The 19959-nt window shown below is 43.0% G+C and overlaps 1 protein-coding gene across 1 annotated transcript in view; it reads right to left on the reverse strand.

Annotated features, from left to right (window-relative positions):
- The window catches only part of Map1b (microtubule associated protein 1B), a 102781-nt gene that overhangs the window by 54335 nt on the left and 28487 nt on the right, over positions 1–19959 (reverse strand). The window lies entirely within an intron of this gene.

The following is a 19959-nucleotide window of genomic DNA, read 5'->3' on the forward strand; positions in this document are numbered from 1 at the left end:
ACAAAGGCCTTTGATTAACCCACAGTACAACAGAAAAGCAACTCAATAATACCACTGCTGGCACTTCACGCACATACAGGGCCTCTCAGCTGACTGTCCTGGGATTTTTACAAACGTTATCTTCTCAGTCTAAATGGAATGAAAATCAACACCTTTGGGAAGGACAAGTAGGTCTAAGACAGAGATAAAAGAAATGTGCTGATTTGCATATGGTTACAATTAAATTCAGTCACTCATTCATCCATCTGTTTAATACACATTTACTAAGTACTAACTGCTGGTAACATTAAGTCACCAGCTAGTTGGGATGGTGTGGAGGCTGACTCATAATCCACTGGCCTCAACAAATAAACCTACAATGATTGGGTGGAGAAAGCCTAAACTCTGGTCCATGATCTGCTGGACCAGATCAATGGGAATAACTCAGTTCTGAGTTGTGACTTACAAGGTCTCCCTGGGTCTCAGTGTTCTTATCTGTAAAATGGGTGCAGTGTACAGGGTGGGAATTTGTACCAGCTGCTTAAGAGCCCCTTTTCTATTTGGACACTCACTGGTAACTCTGGGGTGCTGTAGTCTTGCTCTGTGTCCCCATGCATGTTAGAGAAAATGCTGCACCCTCATTGTGTACACTGATGCAAAGGAAATTAATATTGGAACCAGAAGAAACATGTTGGAGTCCCTAAATCTTACCAGGTCCTGATCTCCTGGTCCACAAAGGAGAATAATAACAATTCTTATCTACAGAGTTGCTCTGGAGATTTAAATGAGGTAGCATAATGTGAACTGCATTGGAAAGCTCTGTACTAACATCCCTGAAATTTAACAGCCCCTTTTAGGATCAGATATTGCTAGTTCATCCTTCCCTTAGTATCTCTATCATGTTTTATGATTTTATTGCTCAGTTAGTACATAATTGCTCTTCCTATGCAGCCATGTTATTTCATTTTCAGTTTGCCTTGCTTTAAGAGGATACAATTTTGAAATGCCCTGCCTTATCTATTGTCTTCTTGAAGCAGATGCTTCATTTAGCCATATAAAATTCTGATTTCATCCTAAATTGAAAACTTGGCACATCAGGATGTGACACTGGAGAGAAGGGAGTAGTTGGTATGGAAATCCAGGGCTGCCCCTGCCTGGTGGGGACTCCCCCAAGCGGTGGCCAGTGTGCTGGCAGATGCATAAAGAAACATCAGTGTTTGAGAAGCAGAGAAGTGAGGTGGGGTGGGGCTGGGGTGCAGGCTCAAGCAGCCTGATGTGTGTTCAAAATGAAAACCGTTCAACTACCTCTTGAACTCTTTCCATCACATTTTCTACCAAAAGACGACTCAAAAGTAGGGAGAGGGCTGGGGCTGTAGCTCAGTGGCAGAGCACTTGCCTAGCATGTGTGAGGCACCGGGTTTGATCCTTAGTACCACAAAAAAAAACAAAAAACAAAAAAAAACTACATAAAATAAAGGCATGCTGTCCATACACAATTACCAAAAAAAAAAAAAAAAAAGTAGGGGGTACTATCAACAAATGAAGTGACTTACACTGCCTGTTTACTGAGAGATTTTCGTTTAATCCATCACATATTTTTGTTGTTAGTATAACTACCAGCAACTTTCCAGGACAAGAACATACAAAACCACGGCCTCTGTTTTTATGCCAACACACTCTCACCAAATCTCATTCTCAACCACAGCTCAGGAGCTATGGCTCCTGGCTATAGCTAAATGGCTAACCAGTTGGCTCAGGAATAAATCCAAACTCCTCAGCCCAGAACTTAAGCCCTTTCACTAGCTAGCTCTTTGCTCCTAGGAGGAGCAAAATTGGAAAAACACAGGATTACAACTCTTGAAGAGATTAATAACTTAGTTGGTGAAGCCAGATTTTGTATATAATATATTTAGAAAATAATGTATGTGACTACTGAATCAAGTGCTAAGCCAGTGAAGGGACACACTACACAAGGTCACTGAAAAGATGGACCTTTAATTCACTGGAATGTTCAGCCTTCCTTTAGCAGGTAATACTCTCCTCATAAAAACATCTGATCCCTGGTCAACCTAGAGTCTAGGATAATCTGGGCTTTAAGCACCCTGATGACATTCAAAATTTCGCAGGGCTCGTGTATGATGGTTAATTTTAAGTGTCAATTTGACTGTATTAAGGACTACCTAGAGAGTTGGATGTGTCTGTGAGGGTGTTTCCTGACTCCCCAGGACAGCCTTGAGCAGGACTTCTCTGGTGTGTGTGTCAGTGGACCGATTGGGGAAGACTGGCCCCCAGTGAGAGTGGGTACCATTCAATCAGCTGGGGGTCCTCTTAGGACCCAAAGGCAAAACAAAGGTGAATTTTTTCTTTCTTTCTCTAATGTCCTGCCCAATGGACATTAGAACTCTAGGCTTTCTGACTTTTGGACTCTAGGACTTGCATGGGTGATGCCCCAAGGTCTCAGAACCTTCAATGCCATCCTGAGAGTCACAACACTGGTTTCCCTAATTCCCTGAGCCACACCACCAGGACCCGAGGGCCTCCACTTTATGGACAGCCTTTGGCAGGACTTCTCAGCCTCCATAATGGTGTGAGACAATCTGCCTATTAAACCTTTTCACAGACCACAGACGTATGTATGACTGTTCCCTGTTGGGTCTGTCTTCCAGGGGAACCCTAGCTAATGCAACCTGGATTTCTCAGGGCAAAAGCTCCCCAGATGAAGGAGCCCTTGTTAGAAGACACTCTCAAGAAGCAGCAATTAGCAGGAATCATCAGGATGCTGTTCCCACCACGAAGAAGAACTCATAAAGGGAGTGAGTGAAAAAGCTCAGTCCTGACTGCAATCCCCAAATCTAGTGGATCCAGGAAAAGAGGCCCCAGGGAGCAAGAGGCAGATTCTAAGCCTGGTCTCAAAGAATGGCATGACTGCCAGGCCTGGAGGCCTTGTTCTACCAGCACCTTACCATCTGGTAGGGGACCTGTGTTTGTTTACCCAGGAAAGCCCTGGTTGGCAAAGTTCACCAGTTTAACTGGGCAGCACGCTGGGCACCAGTAAAGGATAAACCCTACTCCTCCAACATGTCGCTCTGACTCTCGCCTGCCTGTGGCCATCTGTATTGACCAAATTAACTAAAAGTTGTCAAACCTCCCTTTGTGTTATGTAGACATTACCTCTGTGTCTGTTTACAAATAGATGAAGTTGTTAACAGCACACTGGAAAGGGACCAAAGACACTCAATTGGTCCAAAAATATGTCAGCCTTACACTCTGAGGGAAGTCCTGCAGCCTGGGTGGCATTACACATGGGCACTGGTGGGCCCATCCAACTCCTGCCCTAAATCCTCTGGTCTTGAACATACTTTGCACAGTATTTCTAGAAATCTGATCGTGTCTACTGCATCTCCATGCGACAGAGACGTGTGTGTGCTGGGAAGAAAAGAAAGTGATAAAGTAATTCCCCCAGAGGAATTATGAGCAAAATAACAGAAGTAATAGTAATCCTACAAATCTAATATTATTTTGTTTTGCTTTTGCTTTTAGTTAATATATGAGAGATTCGCAGGTCATGTTAACCAACTACAAGTGCCAACCTGTGGAATTTGGTTATAAATGGCATTTTCTTCTTTTTAAGATCTTTCTTTCTTTCTTTCTTTCTTTCTTTCTTTCTTTTTTTGTCTTTCTTTCTTTCTTTCATTGAAAAATTAGGTCTTGAAGGTTATCTTGTCAATCCAGGAAGAAGAGTTTTTTTTCCCCCTTTTAAATAGACATTGGTGAAAGCAACAGCCCAGGGCTTTGGAGGGGGTCTGAGCAGTATGCAGCACAGATTCCAAACTGACATTTCCATTCTCATTTGTTATTCAAAGTCCAGTGGTCTCTAAACAAAGAAAAAGGGATCCCCTCTCTCTCCTTGATCAAAGCCCAGCAGAAGGGAACCCAGGGAATAAAGAGAGGGAAAGAGACAACAAGGGTTTATATCCTGAGCACCTAACTCTTACTTATCCACCGCCAGAGCCACACCCCCCTTGGCTGTGTGTGGTCCCCCCAGGACACTACTAGCTACTCCCATCGTCACTATAAATAACCACCACACTGCCTAGGCCTCAGTCCCACTGGCCTCGGATTTGCTTTTGAATGAGATTATCATGGAAGATTGGTGCCCACGGAAATGGCAAAACACCATTGCCTCGGACAAACAGTTCCAGAACCTGGCCAATTCAAAGACCTCATACCTTTTGGTGATTAACTTCAGTGAGGGATTCTCATCAAGGCAAACATGGTCCCTGCATATCTGTGCAACAGCTTCCAGCAGGGACGATGACATGGGCTTGGCACAGCCACGCTCCCTCCCAACTCTCATGTGAGAACTCTGGCCACGGCCAGCAACCCAGCCTGTTGCCGGGTAACAGAGCACTGCTAACGTGTTGCCTCATGTTTGTAAAAATGGCAGGGAAAGAAAGACAAATCTGTGCAAGCAGATCCAGCAACACAGACCTGAGGCAAACACAAAGTAGCTCAGCAAAGGCTTGGCTACTGTTGGTCAGAACTCACAGAACCAGGCGCCAGACACACCCACAGTGCAATTTCCATACTGCATTTTGTTTTCTTGCAGTCACTCCTGGGTCCCTAGACAAGCTTTCCACCCAGACTTCAGCAGCCTTGGTTTCCTTGCAGTTCCCCCTGGCGAAGCCATGTTACTGCTTCCTGCTCCAGCAAGTCAGCAAAAGAGAGGCCCAGGGTCCACACACAGCCACGCTGCCTTCTAGAGCTTGGCTGATGATGCTCTCCTTGCTCCAAACAGCATTTCCAAACCCATTTTTTAAAAAGCTGGTTGATGTATAAGAAATGTTATAAAAATAGCATGAGACTTTAATCTACAATTTCTCCTTTATAGACCCTCTGTTGGTGGGAAGGGTTGGGAAGGGAAGCAACATTCGAGATCTCTGGGTTTTGTAGAACAGGAATCCTATTTCAACAGGGGAGAGGCCAACTGCTTTACATGTCTCTTTCTTCACGCCAGGAGGAAAAACATCTAGTTTTTATGTACAAAACAGATCCACAGATAGGATAATTAGCATACAATACCCTGTACTGCTTTGTACCTTTAAAATAAACCACCATCCACATGCCATGTGGGATCCTGCAATGGTGTAAGGACATTTCCTGGAAAATCTGGAGAAATTGGAAAGAATTCTGAACTTTTGATAACAGCATTCTACTAATGTTAATTTTTTGGTTTTGATAAAGAGTAACATAGTTGGGTCAATTGTTAACAGTGGGAAAAGCAGGGTGAAAGACACACAAGAACTCTCTGTACTGTTTTTGCAACTGTTATATAAATTCAAATTTATTTTTTAAAATGTGTTGTTTTTAAAGAATCACCCTAGCCAGGAATGGTGACACATGCCTGAATCCCAGCAGCTTGGGAGGCCAAGACAGGAGTATCAAGTTCAAGGCCAGCCTCAGCAAGATAGGCCCTAAGCAACTTAGCAAGACCCTGTTTCAAAAAAATAAAAAGACCTGGGGATGTGGCTCAGTGGTTAAGCACCCATGGGTTCAATTTTCAGTAAAAAAAAAAAAAAAAAAAAAAAAAAAAAAAATCCCACTAAGGTTGTTCCTCCTTACGGCACTCAAGTGGTTTGAAGTACACTGTCCCCATTCCTCCCTTTTAGATACAGGACACATTTGGAGGCAAAAAAAGAAAAGGCAGCCAGCCTTCCCTTTTGCTCCATTCCCTGCCTCCAAACAGCTGCATTTTATGCTCCAAATTATCATCCCACTATCATCCTGGTTCTTACTTAGTAAAGGTACCGAGGAGGCCAGAGGCATCCCCACTGAGCAAACAGATTCTGTCCAGGGGGCTTCCTAGAGACTGTTTGGAAGATCAGCTGCTCCAATGTTAGGAGGCTGGACCTGTATCTAGAGCTAACAATGTTCTCCACCAAGCCAACAAATCACCAAACAATTCCTGTAGAATTCAGGGCTCATCAGACAGAAGCTGAAAACGCTGCAAAAACAAATGTCTATTTTGAAAAAGGGGAATCAGATTTTGCTTAACACCCCCTTCAAGGTTCCATGGGCTAAACCAGTATATTTTCCCCAGGGTGTATGAATTATTTGGTTAGAAACAAGCTGTTTCTTTCCAAGCTAGTTGGAAGGAACAGTGACGCTTAAGATCTCAGAAGTGGTCTACTACACTCTCAACCCTAGAGCTTTTCGAAGTTGAGAAAGAACAGGAAACTACCTTGGGATTTCCATGAGAGCATTGGATCAAAACAAAACAAACAACCAAATTCTTTGATGAGCGTTGGGCTGGGTGCTGGTGGATACACTGGCAGATAAGACACGGTCTTGACCTCTGTGGGAGTGAGGTGTTCAGCAAAGAATCACATAGAAAGTAGCAAGATGCAGAGTTCACCAGAGTGTGTAACAGGATCCTAAATTAACCCAGTGTCAAGACAGGCTGGATCCTGGGGGGTGAGAAGAGATTCTATCCTAAATCTAAACAGGGGAAGAACCTCAGAATTCCAGAAGAAAGGCCAACCTGGACAGTTCTAAATGCTCCAGTTGGGAGATTAGAGGAATGGACAGAGAGGCTGCCATCTCCTGACTCTGGAAGGCAGCTGCTCCTCTGAAGCTTTGTACCCAGTCCAGCTCGTGACCTGGGCTATTATGAGGAACATTATGGAGCAAGGAGGCTTTTTCTCCATCACAAGAAACATCACTTTACTACAGAGGTAGAAGACATAGGATAGGCAGAGAGAAAACATGGCGGACAAAACACACATGGCCATGATTTAAAGTCTACTTTCACATGGATTAGAAGGCCAGATTTAAAAGTCATCCTTATATATTTTGATCATAAGCAGCACTGTTAAATCAATTATTAGACTCTATCCACAGGTACACCAATGTACGGTTCACATTCAGAAAGCAAAACAAAGAAGAAGAAAAAAACCAGCTCCCTCCATCCCGGTAATGGTTAACTTGCCTGGTAAAGGTCAACAGGTACTGTAAATGACTCCCATTCTGGTAAAGGTCAACATGTCCAGTTACCAACACAAAGGAGAACTCAAAACACCCTGCTAGAACATGTCCCTCTACTATTGATCTTGCATGTATAAACATGCCCAGCTAAGATGTCACTAAAGCGTTCCTCTCCAAGGCTGGCACTCTACCCTGCCTCTCCAAGTGTAGACTTCTTTCTTTTCCCTCAGTAAAATCAACCTGGCCTCACTGTAACCCATCCATAGATTCCTTTCTCTGATGATGCCAAGAAGACTCACAGCCCCATAGACTCACAGCCCCCAGTGACACCACACCACACTACACTCTATGATTCCTTCCCTTTCCTGTTTCCCTTCCCCACCTCAGCATCTCCTGAGTGTGTGGGAAGTGGATCAGGTAGCCCCAGAATCTGATGAGAGTAAGAATCATCTCATAAACTTGTTCCAAATGCAGATCCCCGGATCCTGGGTACCCTTATATTTATAACCCGCACCCCCTTCTCTGCCAAGTGATGCTGACAAAGGGGTTCGCTGGTCTGGTCTTTATGCCATTAATTGGAAAAGAAGAATATTCAAAAGTAGCAAGATAACATGGAGAACAGGGGGCTTCTGCCTCAAGCGCTATTAGCAAAGACCTCCCTGTGTGTGTGCTTCTTTATCGGGTCTCAGCTGGTCTCCATTAACAGAAGGACCAAGGGGCGGTCTCCTGAGTCCTCAGAAGACAGGAAGGATGGAGAATTCTCAGGAGCCCTATGCAGTCTCGGAGTGAAATGGAAAATTCCATGGAATAAAGCCTCAGGAGAGGTTTAACTAAGTGGGATGTCCTTTGGCTCCATAAGAGCATCACAAAAGAAATGTTTTATGAAACTAATATTTTATGAAATATTCCTATTTTAAAAGTCTTCAGAGCCCTCATAACAACCATACAATGTATATTTAATTACCGTGAAACCTTTTCTATACAGGGCTAACCCCTTTATAACCTGTTGGTCTTACGTCTAGGGAAACTTACCATTCCCTTAATTTGGGCGATTCTCTCCTTTCTTTGTAAACAAAAGAAGTTTTGGAAATCACTGTCCTGAACTCTGCAGAGACTCCTTTGAATTCTCATGTTAACTTTTCATTTGGGTCCGGTAAGAGGCTTTGTTTTTCAGTCTATAAATCTGTCAGGGAAGACAGTGAACTGGATCCTCTGCTGGTGCATTTTGTAGTCAGCAGATTTCCCAGGCAACAGCCACCAACTCCAGTCCATCGAATAGTCACCAATTTTCTCCCTTGACATGTCTTCTAAGTCCTCCCCTCCCAGCTAGCCACTGGACCACACCAATGCTTTTCTGTCTATAGCAGGAGGAGAGGATGAGCAGTCCCTGGGAGGACCCCTGCCTACTGCCCAATCAATCACTCAGCAGGGTGTGCACAGTCAGGAATGTCCTCCCAAGGCTCTGCCCTGGGCTTTCCAGCACCAGGCAACTCTGCCAATGGCCTGCCTTTCTTACCCAGTCACCAACCCTCTTTCATTTTATAATTTACAGTAAAGGACTCATTCAGTAGTTCATATTACCTGGAACACAGATGGCTCTAGAGCAGGCAATGAAACCCAGGTGTCCTTCCAGATGTTGGCCCCATGACAAAGCACCTTCCTGATGCACCTTGATCAAGAATGATGTGAGCGATTTGGTTCTTGGCTTTTAAAGAGTTTGAAAAACTGTATTCTTCCATCGGCCATAAGGAGAGTGTCCTCTAGAACATCCCATGGCCAACCAGCTTCTGCTTTTGAAAAAGGTTTTAGCTGCCCCAGAGAAGGGCTATTGCTGCATGTCAAAACCAAGTACTTCCTGTGCTTGGCATCCATTTGATCAGACCTGCAAGCTCCTCAGAATATAGAAGTTAAAGAACTTCCCAGCAATACCTGAGCATCTTCAGAATGGAGCAAAAGACTCGAGTGAGATTCCCACAGGGTCTGAACCCCACCTCCACCACGCACTGCTGTGTGGCTGTGGACTCTCGTATTCTCTATCTCATACCCTGGGCCTCAGGTTCCTCATGACTTTAGGGTGCTAGGGGGCAGGTTGGTGAGGATTACATTAGTCCCATTTAAGGTGCTTATGAGAGCACCTGTCACATGGTGAGCACTCGGTAACGGTTAGCTATGCTCTTTACTAGCTCTCATCAAGAATAAAGACCAAGGCAAACTGTCTTCACAGAGGAAAGGGGAACAAACCCAGACTGAAAAGTCACCACCAGCTCCATCAAACAAAGACAAGCCCTCTTCCCTAGAATATGATTCCCTCACAGAAATCCCTGGAAAGGTGGCCTGCCTGGAATTATTTTTAGATTTAATGAAAAAACGTTATCTAGTCCAAATTAGATGAGCTGGGTGACTGTGAGATCCAGCCCTGGGGCAATGTACAGATTCTCGATTCTGGTCTCATGCTGGGCTGAAATAAATTGATTTAAATGAGTTAATAAAAAATTCAGTTTCCCTTCTTGCAAATGGCATCACCAAGCTTCCTAAAAGGGCTCAACGGAACGGACTACTTTCTTGCAAAAGCGAAAGAAGAGTATGAATTGAACTTATGTAGCTTTCCCGAAATCACTCAATGAGTCCCTTGCTTGGCCCATCTCCATCCAACTTCAGGGTTCTGTAAGGATTCCTCTCACTGTCCACATTTATGACGCCTTATATGACTTATACAGGTCTTATATGACTCCTGAATGAAACTTAATGGATTTGACTGGTGGTTCATTACTGGCTCCATGTGGAATAACATCACGCTTCATGCATAATAAATATATGACATTTTTAAACTAATAGGGAGGAACATAAATTCAAATTTACAGCGAGACCCTCTACGGAACCACTGGCCATCTCATAATTAGCAAGTGATTTAGGACGGCTCCATTTCCCACCATCTTTGCTGTGGGCCGCGAGAAAATCCACCAGCACTTCACTGCTTCTTGGAGGAAATGCTTGGCGTCTAAATGGAATATTGTCAGGTGAAATTAGGCCACTTCTGAGTTGTGCAACATTTCTCTTCAAAATCTTGCTGATTATGCAAACACTGAATAATTACACTGATTCGTGCATTAGACTCCATCAGAATGACAAAGCATTAGCACTGGCACTCTGCTAATGAAAAACAGCAAGCTTTTAAGACCACCATCCATCAAGACAGAAAAAGAACTCATTCACAGTCATGACAGGTGCATGACAATAGAAACGGGGTATTTTTTTTTCTTAAGTATGGGGGCTGCTGCCAAAAATGAAAATCCTTCTGTGTTTAATATCACTCTCTTTCTTTGTGTTCCTCTGAGGTTTAGTATTTTCTCTCGGCAGAGAAATACAAAAGTTGATGCAAGAGATCCCAAATCCCCAAGAGGATCTTTCTATAATTTTACACTGGGTTAGTGACACTTCCCACTGGGGTTTCTGTCACTCTCTTTAGAGACCAATGTCCTCCCCTGTTTGTCCAGGGGGCAAATCTGCACAAAGGTAGTTCTCAAAAATACTAACTGAACTGAACTGAGGAGGGAGTTTGTGCCAGACGGTGCCCCCCACAGCTGTACAGAGCGTGATTTTCGCCAAAACAGAGTGTGATTCACGGGCAGCACCAGAGCTGGGCAGGCACGGACCCTCCTGAAGCTCACACAAGCAGCAACAGTCTTCCAGCAGCTCAGATGGCCAAGAGAAAAGGGAGCTATGTCTTGAGGGGTAAGAATGAATACATTCTAGCACCTCACCCAGCAGCCTGAGGTCCCAGATTTCTAGTCATGGCCCAGACCACTTCTCAGAAGCATTACTTAGCTCATTTTCCCCCTAGCACCCTAAAACTCTTCATCTGAAAGACCCAAGCATAATGCCTGGTGTGTCACAAGTTCTTTATCCAGCAGCCTCAACCGCAGGAAATTCAGCTTAGAATCTGGTAATAAAACAAAACAACAGAATAAGAGAAGGGATAGAAGTCTCCAAACAAGCAAAATATATAGCACTGAGTCAAAGCACTTAAAGCTTCAGGACTTGAGGCCAGTGAGACCCCTCTCAGGGCTTATCAGCAAGAATCAGGTCTTTCCTCTCTTTCCTTCTTCTTTAGTTAGGAGATCTAGTGAGCTCAAGTACTAGGTTTTGCAATCTACAGCAGATCTAAGAGAAGAGAAGGGCACTGAACTGAACAGCATTCCCCCAAATGCACAGCCACCTGCCCCCTCAGAATGGGACCTCATTTGGAAATAGGGTCTTGGTAACTGTAATTAGTTCAAATGAGGTCATATGGGGTTAGGATCGGCCCTTATAAAGTGCATCCTCATAAGAAAACACAGACACACCAGCTGAATATGCCATGTGACATCAGAGGCAGATATTGGAGTGATAGCTCTGCAATCCAAGGGATGCCAAGGGTTGCCTGCAGCCACCAGAGTCTAGGAGAGAGGCGTGGAATAGTTGCTTGCTCCCTTCCAGCCCCCACAGGTCACCAGCCTTGCCAGTACCTTGCTCTTGGACTTCTGGCCTCAGAACTGTGATTGAAAAAATTCTGTCATTATAAACTACCCAGTTTGTTCCAACTTATTTTGGCAGCTCAGGGAAACTTACAAACAAATGCTTTGATGGTACCTTAGAAGAAACTCCTGACAACATGGTAGCAAGCAGGGAGCCCAGGAGGGATGTTTTCTAAGAGACAGATGAATTTTAAAAAGCAGAGTTTGGACCACTGTGGAGGCAAACCAGCATCCTCTCTGGGAAGACACAAAGACACAACCCAGTTGTGGACAGTTTCATAATGGCGACCTTGAGTTGGTTATTAAAAGGCTGGATTCTGTTCAGGGTGTTCAAACAAGGTCCCGATATACTGCCTCGCCCCGCGGCCCTAAAAAGGAAATATATTTGTTTGCCTATTGGATTGCATTAAGCATTCTCTTTTATATTTGGCTTCTCAACATGGTGGTGTATTCTTTGGTTACTAAATTCTCAGGACTAAAATTTCACATTTTCTTTTCTGGGAATCCCAAACTGGGCAGTTTATTTATGGTCTGTGTAAAGACTTTTCTACACTTACTCAATAATTGTGTTTTTCTATTATAACTGCACACACACACACATACACACAAAAAAAATAACGAAAAGAAGAATCATTTATTAGAATTCCAACATATTAACACCTAAACAATCCAACTTTTCACTGTGCATTTTATACAAGAACCCAAAAATCCTGTTTCTGGCAGATGAACTATGAAGGTGGACTTAGAATAATTACATCTTGTCCTCAAATCACTCACAAACTCTATGCCCCAACCCCCCACCCCAATCTATTGAGAGACAAAATAAGAACCACAGCTGAAAATGTTTAAATATATGAACTACAGCCCATACAAAAATGATCCATGGTAGTTCTGCTCTATTCTTTGATTCTTCTGCAACATATGCAAAGGTCAGCTTACCTTTTAATTTGTTTGATTGACTGATTTTAATTGAAACTAAAGCTAGGAAATTGCTCTTGTTCAAATAGGGAGCAATTTTTTCCCCCCACAGTAAGCACAGAACTGTATCCCATGAGGGACCTAAAATCATTTCCCACCACTTGTCTATATAAGAACTGCCCTCTGGCTGGGCACAGTGGGACATGTCTGTAAGCCCAGAGGCTGGGGAGGCTGAGGCAGGAGGATTGGGAGTTCAAAGCCAGCCTCAGCAACTTAGCAAGGCCCTAAGCAACTCAGAGAGACCCTGTCTCTAAATAAAATACAAAAAAAAAAAAAAAAAAAGTGGTGGGGCTGGGGATATAGCTCAGTGGTTAGGCGCCTCTGGGTCCCATATCCAGTATCTCCCCACAAAAAAAATCAGCCTTCTGCCCAGCAGATGAGGTGGGAGGGCGGGGCCACAGAACGGGCACAGAAAGGGCAGCCTGGTCCTTGAGCACATACCCGCTGCTGCCACTGGCTCCTCCAGGCAGTCAGGCTGGGCACTGTGCCAAGGTGGGGAGGGCCACCAGACTGTCTCTGGGTCGGGGACTCCACAGGTCCCTTTTGCTTTGCCCTGTCAGCATTTTAGGATTTAGGGCTGGGGGCTGAGTTCCAAAAATAATAAAAACCACTCATCTGCAGAAACACGTGGCAGCGCTCTGCAGCTTCGCAGCCTCTCTGCAGAGCTGCGCTGGGAGAGACCAGAGAGCAGTCACTCAGCTAGGGGTGAAGATGCTGGGGCAGGTCAGCCAGAAGCATTGGGGAGGTGGATTTGCTGTGCCCCCCCCCCCACCGTAATCCAGATTTAGGGTGGAAAGGATCCAAAGGAGTATGTTCTTTTTAACCAAGCCTCTTGGTAACATGATATCATTGCCTTAGGCTTTTCTTCCTTTTCTCCCTTTCTTTCTTTTTTTAAACCATGATCCTCTTACAAACCAAACATAAAATCGGCTCAGAACCTCTCCATATATGGCATTTCCACACAGAATGACTCTACGGGCTGTTTCTTGGGCTCAATGGAGAAAATCCTTCTAGGGCACTGTCAGGCTTTCTGGGTTGTGCAACTTGAGGACCCAAGTTGGTAGTTCCCACAGTCCAGGGTCTAGCCTTTCAGGGTCCCTGGCCAGCCAGGAGCGGGAAGGGTCACTCTCTGCCTACTGGGCAATGTGTTCATGATTTCAAGAGACCCACTGAGCACTAAGACTGGGCGGGTCTGCTGGTAAAATGCCTGGAACACAAGACTCTGAATTCAGGTCTTTTTCGTCTTATTCTCACTGGGCACGAGTCCAGTGAGAATTAGATGAAAAAACCTACCAAAGAGATTAAAGGCTTGTAGTTACCGAGTCCTGTTCAAGTACCTCCAACCCCTTACATCCTGGAGCACTGGTGACTCTGCTCACCCCCACCGGCTGTGCGCAGGGGACATCCTGCTGCCGCTGGGACTGCTGTGCAGGGACACGAAGATGGGGGAAAACCAGGAGGAAATAGGAAAGAAGTGGCAGGGCAGAAGAGTGAAGTGTGAGACGGGACTGTGGGGAGGTGACATGGTCCAGGGAGGGAGTGAAACAATATGTGGGTGCAGGGCACTGCACCCTACAGCAGCCTGGCTGGCGATCTGGAAGACGCAAACAGCAGAAAAAACAGAGTCATAGAACACCGGAGGCTGGTGGGCACGTGCAAGCACCAAGAGGTCCAGATGCAACACGTGAATGGACATCGCACCCCTGCCCCGACCCAGAGGTTGCTGCCTTGAGCAGTTTTACTGTCTGGTCATCCTTGCATTCAAATCATACATTTGAGACTGGGACCAGCATGAAAAAGGCAATGTCTAGATGGACACTAGAAACAAAACCAGGCCCACTTAGATCTTGGTTCTTTTATTTTATCCCATGTGGTCTAAAGTTGATGGTGATTTCATTCATTGGCATCTATAATGGGATGGCTTCCATATGCATAAGTTCAGAGACTATTCTTTGAAAACATCAGGTACATGCTCTCTCTCTCTCTCTCTCTCTCTCTCTCTCTCTCCCCTTCACCCCTCACATCTCCCCTTTTAAAATGTTTTTCCTATTTTCTTTTTGTCTTTGTTTCCTTTGCAATGAACTTAACAGAGAAAGGATCTTTTTCTGTTTCTGTTTCTCTGTAAAGAAACCTGTAAGTGATATTTAATAGTTCTCAAGATATACAATAGCTTTTCTCTTCATTTCAGGTACCTCTTCCAAAGCTCTATATCACAATTTTTTTTAAAAAATGAGAGTTGCAATTCTTTAGCATGGCATGAAATCAAGTTGGCCAGTCCAAACCAGTATATTTTAATAAAAACGGACTACAAAATGTCATCATCTGTTGCAGATAGTAAGCATGGATAGTGTTTTGTTAAACTTTTTATTTCCATTTTTTAAAAGCATGACTTACCATACATTTTCTGTAACTGTGGTCAAGGTAAAAAGTTTATAAAACATTCCTATGCAATGTCTCTCTGAATATAAAGTTGTCTCTAAGGTTCAAAAAAAAAAATCCCCTGAACTGGGCCCCTCTTAAGGACCTGGAATAAAGGACAAACCTCTACTGCCTCTAAAGTCTTCATTTTAAAACCACCTTTACCATTGATGGGGGGGAAATTAGCCTAGTGATAATTACAAACATTAATTTTTACATAAGAAAAAAATATTGTTAAAGTCTACCTCAGGCTTGTTCACATTCTGTGACATATTTATTCTTTCATTTTGTGATCCCCAAGTCAGAACTAAACTGCCTTTCTCACCCTCCACTGCAGTCCTTTCCAAGGTAATTTATTATTCGAAAATGACAGGGACCAGATGACTTCAGACACATGGGAGCCAAGGGTGTGAGCCAGAAGGAGCCTCCATCTGCCTCAGCATTGGCCAGACACCCCCAGACTCACACCTCACCTCACGGGGCTAGAAATTGTATTTTGGAGTGCCAAACTCCAAAAAAGAATAAACATCCAGCACTGGAAGAAAATTCAGTATTCAGAGAGTTTGGTGACTTGCCCAAGGTTAGGTACAAAATGTAACAGCAGAGCAGCCAGAACAAGAACCCAGGTTTCCAAGATGCAGGCCCAATAGGATGCACTTTGATGCAGGTTCAATATGGAGGCACCCACTGACCCCAAGGTTAATGGGGCTAGGGCTCTTGGATGAGTACGTGCTTTTCTCTTAGGGCTGTTTTATGTATCTACTCCAACCTCCTTAACTCAGACTGACATCTGTGGCTTCCCGTGCCATGTCATTACTGCACTACATACCAGTTTGAGGTTTCTGAGGTTAGTATTCATAAGAGCTTTCCAACCTCTGAATCAAAAGAGCTCTATTTTCTCCAGATACAGAACTTACTATTCAATCTCATTTCCATGAGAAATACAAAAGTGATAGTGATTCATGACTCCAATATTAGATTTATCATTTTTAAAAATGCTTATACTTTCTCCTGACTGTAAAATATGATGTTCCTACAACACAAAAAGTAAAAAGTACAGAAAAAGATAAGGATGAAAATCAATGTGATGACTCATATTAAAATTTGGGTGTGTTTTGTCTATGAAGGTGCAAAAAATCCCTTAGGCATTAAACTGTGATCAAACTGAAAAAATACCTCCATGAACTATCCGCTCACAGTTTTTACTCAACATTATACATCAGTGAAGATTCCATGAATATACAATTTATAATATAGGTTGAATATTGCATCCTATCGATTATCATTAATTACGCCATTCACTATTGTTGAGAACGTTAGGAGTTTATTTCCTAGTTTCTCACATACATAAATAATGTGGTAGGAAGCATCTTTTTGCATAAGTTTTTGTGCATATCTCTGCCTGTCTCCACAAAATAAATTCTTGGTAGGGAACAACTAACTCAAAATATATAAGCATTTTTAAGGTTCTTGATACATATGGAAAAGTTCTAATTCAGAAAGGGTGTTCATATTCAAATAAAAGTACAGGAAGGTGGATATCTTGACCTCTTTGCCAATGATAAGTAGTACCATTTTTTAAAGTCTTTCAATTTATAGGTAAAAATTTATATCCTTTGTATTCACTCATATTTCTTAATTCATAGGAGTCTGTATATTTTCAGCATGTTTACTGGCTTTTTTGTATGTGGTGTGTCTACCGTTCTCCTTTGTATGTGTAAAATGAATGTTCCTATACTCTTTATTTTCCTATTGAAAAGTTAAGGCTTTACTTATTTGTTTGTAATAACTCTTTATATAATAAGGGCCTAAAACTTTTGAATGTTATATTTGGGGCAAATGTTTTGGGAATCACTTTTAATTGTGTAATAATTTAAATTCATAAGATATATTGATTTTTACATCGTCACCAATATAGTAATAAGTCATGCCACCTGCTGGTAAAAAAACAAAATAGTTGGCCATTCTTTATGTTTCCAACATAGGACTACAGACTGATACTTTTTCCATGCCAATTATTTTTAAATGTTGGAAACAAAGGATGAACAGTTGTTTGGAGCTTTTTGTGACATTTCATTCACATGGATTAGGAAATTTTGATCTCATTTAAGTATTTTTAAGGTTACTTTACCACCTAACTGGGGAAAAAAAAAAGAAAGAAAGAAAGAAAGAAAGAAAGAAAGAAAGAAAGAAAGAAAGAAAGAAATCTAGCTTTGACTCATATTAGACATCATTAAGAAAAAGCAAAATTCAGTTCTGTGTCACCTCAAACCACTTCTGGTGCCAATTTTGGACATAGGTACATATGCCCTGTTTTAAGAATCACAATAATTGAAAATCCAAATTTTAGCTGGGTCTAGTATCACATATCTGTATTCCCAGCTACTCTGGAGGCTAAAGCAGGAGGATCGCAGGTTTGGGGCAAGGCTGGGCAACTTACCAGTATCTCAAAATAGAATCTATAAAAAGGATTGGGGATGTAGCTCAGAGATAGAGCACTTGCCTTGTATGTGTGAAGCCCTAGATTTTTAATTCTTAATATTAGGAAGAAGGAGGAGAAGAAAAGAAAGAAAGAGAGAGAGAAGGAAAGAAAAAGAAACCCAAATATAATAATCAGATAAATGCAGAGATGTACTCTTATAACTTATCTTTACAAAAGGTATTTTCAAACCAGAGCTTTTCCTATACAGATCATTTTAAATCAACACTTGCTTGATTTGGCCAGGCAAATTAGGGAAAGTTGCTGCCACTTAATTCTGGAAGAATAGGTCTTAACAGTTTAAGATCTTAAGATTTTCATGTAGTTCCACTGGAAAATATGACTGAATTTGTGGCCTCCTTAAAACAGTAGATATGAAGCATGTTTACTGCTTATACACCCACTTGGAAACTCATCTAGGAAAAACAATACACTCAAAGCTTCTTCAGAAACGGAGGCTGTCGAAATGATCAACTAACTATAGCATATGGTCAATGGGTCAATGGGTCATAACACGCAAGTTAACAGCCAACTACCAGATCTATCATCACGTGGTCTGACATCCCGAGGAAGATAAAAATGGAATAGCTGCTTTAATGACAAGAAGCCATCCTGATGAATGCACTGAACTGATTTTTTGTTTTTGTTACTGTGAATTATTACTCAGCCCCTGAGAGTTATGATAGACAAAAATGCAAGCCACACCAACAACCCAGCCAACATGGTGCTGTGAGCAGAGCCCTCAGGAGCAGGGAAGGGCACTTGAGCCTTGGGTGAGAGAAGATGCAGAAATCTGAATCAACTTGAAATGACCAGAGGTAAAACACTTAAAATCAAGCTGTGTGTGTGTGTGTGTGTGTGTGTGTGTGTGTGGTGTGCCGGGGAAGGTCTGCGAGGTCTGTGTGTGCTAGGCAAGCACTCTGTCCCTAAGTCAAATGCATACACTTAAATAATAAAATAAATTTTGGTATTGTTTTTGCAAAAAAAAAAAAAAAATTCTTGGTAGGGAATGACTTAACTCAAAATCTCTGAATAAAGATTTTCCCTACAGGTTGTCTTTGACTCAACAGACAAAATATGTAAGTTTGTAGTTGATGATCAGGGAATAATGCAAAACAACTCAAAAACATACTCTAATAGATGGGGAAGGAACCAGCTGTCCAACAATCGAGTCAAGGGACCACACATTGGGATGATGGGCAGGATCTGACAGAGAGAAGGAGTAAAATGATGAAGAAAAGCCACTGAGAATGTCTCCCTTCTCCTGTCCTCCAGGCTTGGAGGTCTTGAGGGAGGGTGAGGCAGATTTTAAATTATCCCAGAGAACCAAACCTCCAGATGAGGACAGGCTGTGGCTGACAACACCATGCTAAGAACCCGAAGGGGACACAACTGAGACACTAGGAAGGTGACCCAACTGCCCTTTGTCTCCAGGAAAAGGGCCTCTGGCCACTTCCAGACGGCAATTTCAGCTTCCAAAAGCAACTGCCAACTTCCTGTTGGTAATGGCCTTCCTGAGTGCTACCCGTAGGTTCAGGTGACTTGTGCTGAGACAGCTGTCCTGTATTTCAAAGAATCCAAGCAGGACCAGGGGTGGGGGTGGAGGAAGCAACAGCAATATTCCATGAATTCAGAAGAAAAACTCAGGAGACACTCAAGTGAGAGCTGGGGTTACACGTGACAGCTGTGGTACCTGTGGTACCTGGCTCTTCACATAGTAGGCAGGTCCTCAGCACACTGCACTCAAGAGCAAAGCACAGGTGATTCAGATGGTCTAGTCCTTTCTAGACCCCTCAAACAGACCTTGGCACATCCTTTCTACTAAACAACCAAATACCCTGACAGTTATGCTGTACCTCAGTGAGATTCAAATCTTATTCCTAAAATACCATACTCTAGAAACGTCAACTAGGTAACGAAACCCGAAAATTCACACAGGAAAGAGAAATAGCACCTTCCTTTCAAGGCAAAACAAGAAAGAAAGTGGAAGGGTCCCAGGCAACTTGGATGCAAAATTACCACCTGGTAGAAGGGCCTGATTTAGACTGGATTCCTTCTCACAAGATAGTTCAGAACCAAAGATACTAACGATAATCAAGTTCTCTTGTCCACATATACAGAACTGAGAAACACTGTACGGGTTTGTGAAACCTCCCAAGAAAAATCTGTGGGGACTTTTTCTCTTCCAAAGTTATAGGGAAATTTAAGAAGGTTAAAATTCCAAAGCCTCTCTAATGCAGGTGGCCTTCAACCTCATAGTTCTTAGTCATGCCACAGGGAGGGTACCCAGCATGGCCAGAGTCGGTTCCCTCACCTGATTCTGCACCTCACGGACAAACGGGGAGGAAAAGGAGAAGGGTTTCAGCTTTTACAATAATAGGCTCATGTCAGAACACCAGCCTATTTTCTGAAAGGAAATACATTTTGAAGGTGAAAAACCACTGTTGATAGGTACCAGACACAGCAATGAGGTGAGGGGACTACTGCTAGTTAATTCCATTGATTAGATGTGCAAACTGAGGCTCAGAGCAACCCAGTAAACGACCCAAGGTCACACAGCTAAGTAAAAGCCAGAGCTGGTATTTGAACCCCATTTTTCCGACTCAG

This window comes from Urocitellus parryii, chromosome 1 (assembly GCF_045843805.1).
Source record: "Urocitellus parryii isolate mUroPar1 chromosome 1, mUroPar1.hap1, whole genome shotgun sequence".
NCBI lineage: Eukaryota > Metazoa > Chordata > Mammalia > Rodentia > Sciuridae > Urocitellus > Urocitellus parryii.